We start from the raw sequence: 11,859 nt of genomic DNA, 5'->3' as shown, positions 1-11,859 counted from the left end.
TGCAACATGTCTGCACCACTTTTGGAAACCTTTTGAGGCACTGATCTCCCTAAAACAAAGTAAACATCTCCAGTTGACTAGCAAATTATTATTTTCATTGGTTTGTGTTAAGAGGCGATATGGCCCTGGATGTGTTTTTGAAATCATGATAAAAGTAAATAGTGTGCTTCGTCTCAGGAGCTGACTTAAGTTAGCTTCAAGTGAGGGAGGGTGCATTGTTTGCATTTTAATGTTGTGTAACGTTTCAACACTAGAACTACCAGAATTCCATAACTAGAGAACGACCACAGCGGTCAATCTGACCATTCATACTTTGACGTTCATGTGGCCGGACTGAACGTCATTTTTGTCATGTCATATCTACATTTGAACCTTCTCTTTAAGGTTATTGTTAGTTTTCCAATGAAGCTTTTAATTCCTGTCGTCATGTTATGACGTCATCGCCCTTAAAACAAGCACAAAAGAAAGATTGCCCCGACAGGTGCTGCCTCTCTATGTGAGGAAAGTTTTGCGTCAAAAAAAAAATTTTTTTCATCGCACTCACCACGTGAATAGACGTCAAAGCTTCATACCGTTTAGTACAGCCCTGTTTGTAAATAAGTTCAATAATCAATACAAAATCTAAAAATAAATGGATCTACAATGTTACGATAGGTAATAATAAAGATCAGGACACAAAATTTAAATTCAAATGAATGTGAAAATGTATTTTCCAGCCTAATTGATAAATATTTTCTTATTTTCTTTGTACAATAAAAACAGATCTTATGATACAATAACTTATAACATATATACAATAACAAAAACACTGATACATTTGAATACATTGTAAAAACTTTCATGGACACGTATGCAGCACAATACAGTACACACGAAAACAGGCTAAGAAAAAACATGAACATTAGCTAAACAAGAAAACGAACTGCTTTAGAACGATTAGTTTCAGTGAACAAAAAATATTAACGAACAAAATCAGGTGAACACGTTTCCCTCCAACTGGGCTCATCTGAACGGCGCAAACCCCGCATCATTCACTGACGCTTACGCACAGTCCACACAGGTAAACACCGCCTTTCGTGTGCAGCTCCCACACACTACTTTGTGACATTTGGCACATGTCTCCTTAGTTTAATTTTTTTGCAGTTCTTCCTTACTTGACACTGCCTTCTTCTCTCCATCTGCTGCTGCTCCTGCTCTCAATGGCGGGAAATGTAGCGGACTTATGATATCTATAATGCGTGCGGTCAAATGGCCATTCTAGGTAGAAATAGTCAGACCTGTTTTGTGATTTTAATAAAATAACAGTGTCAGAATAAAATATACATATATTTAGGAAAAGTCAGAGTCCTACAGCCACATTGATTTTATTTTAACAAAGTTATTACGCTGTAAAATTTAAAAATGGTCAAAATGACTGCCTTGGTAGTTCTAGTGTTAAAACACTTAACATTTTTGAACACTTAACACACAGTAACACTAAAACAACAACTGAGAAACATATTTTTCTCATCATAAACACTGACTAGTTCTAAAAAACCTTTACCCTAAATTAGGTACCCTAAAACCTAAACCCTAAATATACCCGACATGTTTACTTCAAGCATTTGGATAAAAAAAGTAACCCAGCATGGAAAAACATTCAGACAAAACAAAATGAATACCCGTGGCCTCTGATGATACATTGGGGTCTTATGAAGTGAAACGATTGCACCGTGTCTTGTGCTTTTTGAAGCTTGAAAATATTGATTGCCTTGATAAAATGGATGGAAAAAAAATTGAGATATTAAAACACCTGGAGCAATGAGACGGTGCAAATCAAACAATTACATAGAAGAGCAAGATGCTGCATGTATGTCATCAAGGCCTGTCTCAGAGAGAGTGGAACAGAGGGAAGGGAGATTCTTTAGATGGGCTTTTTCTTGGAAATCCATGAAAACTCCTATCAGAGCCCAACAAAGTCATGCAGAAATGACAACAGCCAGAGAGATGCCATGAAGGTAAAGTTGAACAGAACTGCAATACCGAGAGCAGTTCAGTGTACAGCTGTGTGTCTGTTACATAACATGGTACTTAGAAATTCTCACGATGAGGAATAATTCTAGAAGGCAGACTTTAATCATCAAACACTCAGGAACCAGGAAAAAAGCTAGCGAAAACCATATTACTACAAACAAGAACCGAGAGAGACTGAGGGAGAACACAGGGTTCACAAACTGGGGTGGGCCGCCTGGAGGCTGACTAGGAGAGTCTTATGCTGCGTTCACACCAAACGCGAATAGAGCGTCTGGCGCGAGTGATTTCCATGTTAAGTCAATGTAAAGACGCGTCTACGTGCATCTGGAGGTCCTGCAGCGCGAATGAGGCGTTTACCGTGGCGCGGTGGACGCGAATTCACCTCATTCGCACGAATTGAGCATCTGGCGCAAGTGATTTTATTTGGTGCTTTTTGTGGATTCACGCGTTTGATGCGAATTCGCGTCTGACGCCCGAGTTGAACTTTGGCGTCTGTTCGCGCCGTGTTAACCAATCAGGAGCCTGCTTGCTGCTGTCACGTGGTGAAGTAAAAACAAAGCAAATCTTTTATCACATAAAAACTTGATCTCAATATATAAGACATATTCATTTTGTATTTAATGCTATTTATTCCATATCTAATTCTAGATTATATGAAACATTATTATTCTAATGTAAAGACAACCAACATACTTTAGTGTATAAGAACATAGTTTGTGTCCGGACAGTGTTGTGTGAGAAAAATCACAGGACAGGTTAATTACTTTTGGAGGCTGGCTCCATTTATCATCAAAACAAAATTAAATTACAGATTAGGTGGGTGAGGGCGAGGGTGATCCTCGCTCCGATGCGGGACAACAGGTCATCAAACTGGTCGCGGGACAGACGGAAGTACCGCTGAAAGCGACCGTCATCCAGGCGCAACTCCTAGAGCAAGTGGTGAAACTCGCCAAACTGGGTAAGCCCCCGGAGGGTCTGGTGGACCCAAGTATGGCGACGATGACCCCTACGCCGCTGTTCTGCTCTCCAGATCAAATACGAGCAGTGACTCTCTCGATGAATGCTCGATCAACATCAGCCATCTTGCAAATAGACAACCACCTAGCACTTGCCCATCCCACAAGAAGCAGATTTTGCCTCGGACGTGCGTCAATTTCGCTTCAAACGCTTGCTTTATACATGCATCCTATTTGCTGTGAACGCAGCATTAGGCAGGACGGGAAACCTTTGGAGTTTAAGATAGATAGATAGATAGATAGATAGATAGATAGATAGATAGATAGATAGATAGATAGATAGATAGATAGATAGAGTTTAGATTAGTTATCGATGAAGGAAAAAACTGAATTCACGGCTGTTTTTGCCACGTTCACGCCAGTGCCGCTCACCTCAGTCAGTCAGACAGACACACTCCGACTGAAGACTGCCAATTCGCTCGAGGAAAAGTGCAGATACGATGTAAGATATTCATTTATAATCCTTTTGTTTTTTTCATGCTACTAAAATAACAATGCCTTGATTTTCTAATGTGTAAAAAGCAGTGAACTAATTCATAAACAGTTCTTGTCATACAAGAATGACATTTGCATTAATTTGATATGACATGACATTTGGGAATACAGCGTCATTTAAATTGATGAAGAATTTTATATAGCGAATTTTCGACACATTCGATGAAAGAAAATAGGCCTATATGTGTTGTAAGAGCAAGAGGAGAAAACCTGATTTGACAATAACTATAACAATTTTAGGCCTTAACATGTTTGTAAATTTTGCTCAGGTTAAAAGTTTACTAAACTGCATTGTGGCATATTTCTGTGTTAAATTGTTAAATACATTGTATCATTTATATACACTTAGTCTTTTATAGAACACTGTAGAGAGTATGGCTCAGGCTCTAGTAACAGCCATCTCTGGGGAGTTGACAGCAGGACACACTCACAACACCTCAGTTTCTATATACAGTAAATACACCCCCGTATCAGCACCATTACTCCCTCTATTAGTCCCAACACCCCGTTTCTACACCTGTCAGGCCTCCACGTGCCTCTATCAGCACCATTACTCCCATTACTCCCACTAGCAACACCAGCACTGATGCATTAGCCAGAGTGAACCAGGCTTTAAAGAGGTAGAATTATAACACATTATTTAAAGTTTTGTACATTTTTGACATTATAACCTTAGAATTCTAGTGTAATACCACTCATTCTCGGTACTCAATGCCACTTCATACTTTTGAAAGCTGTTATTTACTTGCATTTTCTTAGACAGTGAGTTTCCAAATATTTTTAATGCCAAAGGTGCCCCATGTCAGCCATAATATTACCATCCCACTGCAAATGTTGGCTTTACATGCTGAGGAGTGCAAACAAAATTAAAATGTGAGTTGTGTATACATCTGCATCAGTTGTGAGTTTTGTATAGCCACATTGGCACAGCAGCAAAATAAAGTTATCCACAATGTTACACACACAATTTTGGTTTTTATTTAAATTATTGTCTTTGATCCACACTGACTGTATGTGTACATGTCATAAAACATGTTAACACAAAGGACCATATCTATGGTTAATATAATTTTTAAATATATTCTAACTGCTTGTTAGCATTGCTCATCTATTAAATATGTCAGTGTTATGATTGTAATTGCACTTCTGTACAGAACCCAGCACAGGCTCGCTTTAACAGCTTTTAACACTCCCGTGCCCGGGACATTGTTGAGTGAGCTTTTGAAACATCATTGAGCCAGAGGTTGGGGTGAATCATGATGATGCCCCCACTGAAGCCCAGAACTCAAGAACCCCAAAACAAGATCAGGAGAACATGTACGGGACAATCTTGGCTGCAGTGTTTCTGCTCCAAACATCTGTGTTCTCCATGACCATATTACTTTTAACAGGTTAATACTTTTGGTCAAAGCATTGCATGATATTATAGCTCTCTTGTATTTTTAGTCTTTTTCCTAAATACTATTTATGTAAGTTTATCAGGAACAGATTTTCAAGAAATATTCTTTTCTCAATAAATGCATACATTTTCTTTTATCGCGGGTTGTGTAGTTTCTGAGCCAGGGGTACTCAACGGTCCTGTCATAATCAAACACACCTGAACAATGTCATCAAGTTGTTTTACAATTATTTAAGAATCATAGACAGGTGTGGTTGATTTCAACTGAAACTCTGGACCTAAGCTTCCCGAAGTTGTTTATGCTGTATATAGTCAGTAGTCAGTAGTAGTCAGATAATACTAAATAATAAACGTGTGTTATATTTTGTTTGGTATCTTACAACAATAATGTTCAGATAACATCCATAATTTTTTTTAGCTATTTAAATTAAAATTAAACCAAATATGTGAAATGTCTAAAAATGTACTGTGAATGCCAATAAATAAAATGATTTTTTTCTAAAACATTTATATTTAATTATATTATAATTACATGTGGACTGTAAAACATATGTATTATATAACTAGCTTATACACTAAAAAAGTAAAGCCTTTCGGAAATATGGATGCTTGATTACAGAAATACAAATGTGTGATTGATCTGAGAACGTTTCCCATCAAAATAAATAGTTTTAAATATATATATTTTTTTTTTTTCCAGAAGGCAAAGAAATCATTTTTCCCTTTTCTTTGGCCTCCCTCCCTCTCTGTCGGTTGCTTCCTGGGGTCTTCTTTCTTCGCTTTCTCATTCCCGTCTGTCTTCTCGCTCTTGTCTCTAGTTCCTCCAGTTCCTACCATCATCTCTCCTCCTCAGTTGCTTCTCGCTCTCCTCCATCTCCGTTTCCTTTTTGCTCCCTGTTCTCTTTGGTTCTTGGCTGACTGAGGATGAAGTGGCCACAGCAACATCTGGGCCAGATGAGACATTAAGGCTAGGTGGACTAGTCTGTGCCCAGCTGCCTCATCCATGGCACTGTACCACTTTCAGGATTTTGCGGTGGGCTCTCCATCCTCGCTCACCCCTGTCTGCGGACATTTCAGATCCTACAGAAATGTTCAAACAGAATACAAAGTCAGTCATTGAATTACACAATTTAAATAGTCATTAACTGTTGCATTAATGGTAACAAAAACATTATACTTTATGTTTAAGATTTTCCCTTTTTTGACAAATGTGGCAGTTATTTTGCCTTTTAGGTTTTGAGAATACAAAAATAAAAAACTGCTTTAATAACGTGGTTAAATGACAACAAATATAGATTGGTTTTGTCACGGGGTGACCAGGGCCGGAACCTTTCTGCATGGGAGTTGTTGCTATGGAGGAACACTTCCGGTGCAACACCGGGCCGGTTCTGGTGACTCACGAACAGGGCGGAAATGCAGCGAGAGTTGATCGGGCGAAATCACTGGCACGTGCGAGGGAAAAATCCCAAGCGGTGATTGGGGCGCGAGAAACATAAAAGACGCTGACATTGGAGAGAGGGGGGCAGCGAGGGAAGGAGGAAGAAACAGCGGGAGAGGTGAGGCACGCAGCACGCGAGCGGCCGTGGCCGCGGCGGGAGGCCGCGTGAGAGAGAGAGACGGAGAGAGAAGACTTCGGCTGGATTGCGGGTGTAAGCCCATGAGTCTGTTGAATTGCAGTTTTATTGTGGAAAATGAGCACGAGTGAAACCTTACAGTGTGTGGTGGATATGCAAGTGTGGGAATTATTTCTGCTGTTCACTCGCAGTCACAGCTGTCCATTCCTCTCTCTGCCTGAGTCCAGTGAAGAACCTGCTAACGCTCTCTCTCTGTCCGGGCCTGAAGGGAACGCTGAAGAAGAGAACGCGGAAGCTGTGAATTATGTTCATTCCTCTCTCTGTCTGAAACTGAGTTACGTCCATTTATGTTCATAGCTCTCTCTGTCCGAGCCTGAAGAGAACGCTGAAGAAGAGAACGCGGAAGCTATGAATTATGTTCATTCCTCTCTCTGTCTGAAAGTGAGTTACGTCCATTTATGTTCATAGCTCTCTCTGTCCGAGCCTGAAGAGAACGCCGAAGAAGAGAACGCGGAAGCTGTGAATTATGTTCATTCCTCTCTCTGTCCGAGCCCTGAAGAGAACGCTGAAGAAGAGAACGCGGATGCCGTGAGTGATACGTAACCTCCACTCTCTGTCTGAGGCTAGTGAAGAGCCTGCTAATGCTGTGAGTTATGCGTATTTTCCACTCTCTGCCTGAGGCTAGCGACGAGCCGGCTAATGCTGGAAGAGCCTGCTAATGCTGGAAGAGCCTGCTAATGCTGGAAGAGAAACTGTTTTAGTTATTTAATAAAGAACATTTATTTTTGAATTCTGTGTCCGTCTCCTTTGTGTCCACGGCCAGCTCCTCAGGGGCAGCACGCCAGCGAAGGGGTGGGCGGCCCGCTGGCGCTCCACCCCGACCTGTGACAGTTTTTTTTATAATTATTTTCTATACTTCCTCAACCTTTGAGTGCAGCATTCCTCTTTCTGGTAAAGAGGGCTTCATGTGCCACTCTCCTCTGGATAAGACTGCGTGTATTCATCGCTCCCTGTAACTTCCAAACATGTTTTAATGTTAGACCTGTGATTAAAAGACTACTAAATTGAAATGTTGAGGTGTATATGTAACATAGTCCACTGAAGGCAAGCTAGGCAAACTCGAGTTCTTCTCTCACTCAAACAAGAACTCAAACAAGAACTCAAACTCAAACTCAAAACAAGAACCGGTTACATGAACAGAGCTAGACAAGATACGATGGAAACATGAGGGCTAGTTTTATAAGACTAATGACTAACAAGAAACACCTGTGAACAATCAAGACCATCAGCCAATCAGAACATGACACATAAGACAAGGGAAGCACAAGTCATGATCACTACATTCCTAAATATAAAGTTATACTACAAAAAACAACCTCAAACCACCTATCAATCTTCTCTGCAGAGATGATGGCGATCATAATGGCACTACAGTGGGTAGAAGAAGTGAAGCCATATAAATCTGTTATTTGTTCGGACTCTATGGGCCCTATTTTAACGATCTGAAACGCAAGTGTCAAAGCGCAAAGCGCAAGTAACTTTGTGGGCGGGTCTCGGCGCTGTTGCTATTTTCCCGGCGGGATAAATGACTCTTGCGCCTGGCGCAAATCTAAAAGGGGTTGGTCTGAAGTAGCTTCATTATTCATAGGTGTGGTTTGGGCGTAACGTGAAATAAACCAATCAGAGCATCATCTCACATTCCCTTTAAGAGCAGACGCACTTTTTCCATGGCGTATTGCTATTATAACGGCGGATTTGCCAGGCGCGCGCCAAGAGCGGTTCACAGCCGAGGAGACCAACGCTCTCGTCACGGCCGTAAAAGAGAGAGAAGTGACATTGGGGATGGGAGAAACACACCCAAATTAGCTTCGGTTAAACAGGCATATAATAATGTGGGTAAATGTGTAAGCTAGATGTATGCTTTTATAATAAATTATTATATTTATAATAAATTGTCTATCTATCTATCTATCGATCGTTTGTAATAATATGATTTGCAAAAATGAAAACTGCTGCTTCTGTGTAGATTGGAGAATCACAGTGTATGAGCGTTGTGCACTCTATACATTATGGTCAAGCATGCGCCCTTAAAATAGCATAATGAACAACGCGCAACGCGCCACTGACTTTAGACTAGGTTTTTTCTGGCCAGTGGCGCAATTGTTTTATGGAACAGTAAAATAGCACCAGGGAACGTTTGCGCCGGAACACGCCTCCTTTTTTGCGCTGAACCGCCCAGGGAGCGCAAGTTCATTCCCTAGTTTAGCGACGTGCTTCTGTGGAGGGAAAAGCGCGCTTTGCGCGGGTGCAAAATAGGAATGAAACATGCGTCGTGTACAAAGTCAATTGCGCTGGGTGCAAGATAGGGCCCTATGTCTTCCCTTACTAGCATCCAGACTGGGAAATCTGCATGCAGACAGGATCTTTTAGATGAAGTTCATCAGATGGTTTTCAGGATAACTCAACAGAAGTTAATATTACAGTTCACTTGGGTTCCAGCGCACACAGGTATTGAGGGCAATGAGAGGGCAGACGAGTTGACAAAAGAAGCACTTAAAGCAGAACAAGTAGAAGTACAGGTTCCACTCAGCAAATCAGAATTGAAAACAATAATTAAAGATGGTATTCATAAACTCTGGCAAGATAAATGGGATAAGGGGGAAAAAGGTAGGCATTTATATAGTATTCAACAGAATGTACCAGTTAAAATGATCAGCTCACTTTCACGACAGGAGGAAACCTGGTTCACCAGGCTAAGGTTAGGACATACAGGACTGAACAGCGGCTTACACACAATAGGGAAACATGAGACAGGAATGTGCCCATATTGTACGGAAACAGAAACCGTGAAGCATGTACTTCTGACATGTAGGCAGTACTCTGAAGAGAGAGAGATATTTAAGAGGGTAACAAAGAACTCTGTTACTTTGAGCAACCTGTTGAGTCTACCTGGAACACAGTCTACAACCAAAGCAGTGATAGAGTTTCTAAAAGAAACACAGCTAGCAAGAAGACTTTAAGCCCAATCTAAAAAAAAAAAAAGGTTTTTTTTTCTTTTCTCTGGAGGTTTGAGCTGAGGTTGAAGCTGGAGGAGCTGAACACTAGCTGAAGCTTGGGCTCTGATCTCCTTTTTTTAAATATATATATATATACATTTATTTATGACTTCCCAACTAGCTGATTTGTTAGCTTGCTTTTCATCGAACACAAATGATCCTGGATTTGTCAATGCGTATAATCATCACAGACTAGTTATGTAACTACTTTTCAGTTATGTAAATCTGTTTATTTAAATTATTAAATTAAGCATTTACAGTACGTGTGTAATGCAAAGTGTTGACAAAAGCTGAGGCAAAATCGATGACGTTATAGCACATATACAACACCCACATCTGAACATTTATTTAAAAAAAAATGCGATTCAAATTGCGAGAAGTATCCATCGGATTCATACTTGAGAATCTCGATGGATGTACCCCGCAACGTCTGTGGCACGTTGCATTTCTACTATGGCAACGTCGCTGTCTACGTGCTCGCAACATCTACAGATGGTGGACAACCAGAATGCCTATTACCGCCGCGCCAGCCGCCGCGGCGAAATCACCGCGGCAAAAATAAACCAGCCGCATTTCAAAGTCGTTCCCAAAATGACCGCCAGGTGGCGCAAAGGGACATTGTGCAAAACAGCAGCAATTGCCGTATTTTAAAATGTAAGTGGGTTAAATATAAAACCCTAAGCCTAATAGGCATATTTTTCATATATATAAATAGGCCTATTAGGCTACAACAGAATAGAACCAAAGATAGAATCAATTTTAGAACTGAAAAAATTGAATCAAAAGTTAAAAATAGAGACGATATTAGGAGCAATGACGCTGAATATCTTTACTATTCTATTGAGGAATTAGATAAATGAAGAGCTCTCGTGAGCGATACAATTGCATAGTAATTTATAGTGATTTCAAAAGCAGTCCTTAAAAAAAAAATAATAATACATGGAGTAGTGTGGCATAATTTTTTGAGAGATTACGCGGAACGCGTTTTAGTTAAGATCCTGGTTTCAATGCCCTTAATGTATATAGGCTAGGCTACTGCTTTAAAAAAATGTCACAACGCGTTTTGAGATTGTTTTGAATTAAACAATTGAAGTTTAAAATGTAGTGTTTTGGCACACCAGGCTGAGTGGCGTTACGCATTGTTCAAAAATCAGGTTTTATTCTGGCATGTTGAATTGGCGTTAGAATTTTGTTTTAGATTTATTAGATTTAGATTTTAGATTTCGTTAGATTTATTTTTCTCATAACAGCTAAAATAACTTAATATATGCCTTGTCTTAATATGACCTACTTAATATAGGCAATAGGCATATAATAGCCTATATAATAAATTAGCAAAACTTGGCCACTAAATATTTAATTTTCAATTATTTTAATTATCACAATTAAAGTTTTAATTTTATTAAATTGAACAAGCGCAACAATCAGCATTTAATCAAATATTCTAAAAGATGTATTATTAATAATAATGTTATTTCAACATAATATTTCGTTTTTTCGACATAAGTGTGCCTGCAACAAGCAAGATGTGTATTTGTAAATCCGGTGATGCGTGCATTGATTTTTATCAATAAACTAGTGTTTTCTGACAGTGTCGACTGCAAAGATGAAGTTGACGATCGCCATATTTGTAGTGAACGCACCTAGAGAGAAATGCACATAAAGACATAATCAGAGAGTAGCCTTTTTCTTTTCGTTTTGAATTATTTCGTTTGAAGACATTTCAAGCTTTGTGTATTTGATGTATTTATCATGTCTGTGTGAGGCATACGCTGAGTTTCGTTAAGTTAGGAGGATGAGATGCGCTCCAGCTGACGTGCAATGCAAGTGACCGCGCGGGCGCCTCCATGATTAGTGTCTGTTATATTTGCTTCTCTTACTTATTAAATCCAGGCAATTGGTTAATGAAAAATTGATTAAAATTAAGATACAATTTATAGAAAATGAAATTCACTTTAAAGAAAGGTTTTCTACTAAACAAAACTTAATGAAGTGGTCAAAATCATGTCTGACCCACTCCATATCCATCTCTCGATATAACGCATCCTATCTTACTCATGCTGTTCACTTTTCATATTCAACATAGATGGAAAAAAATAACATTATAATATTTTAACAAATATGATACTAAATGAGATTATTTAATGGCTACAACAATATAGTAGGCCTATAGACTCTATTTGTACAAATTGCTGCACATTAATTTAATTAAATGAAACCTTGTAACGAATTCACATTGTAGGGTAGACTGTGTACAGTTGAGACACCTTAAATAACTTGCGTTCGCAGCAAGCACAAGTTGTGAT

This window comes from Rutilus rutilus, assembly GCF_951802725.1.
Source record: "Rutilus rutilus genome assembly, chromosome: 4".
In the NCBI taxonomy this organism is placed as follows: domain Eukaryota; kingdom Metazoa; phylum Chordata; class Actinopteri; order Cypriniformes; family Leuciscidae; genus Rutilus; species Rutilus rutilus.
The sequence above is the reverse complement of the archived record's forward strand: the minus strand, read 5'-3'. Positions refer to the sequence as shown.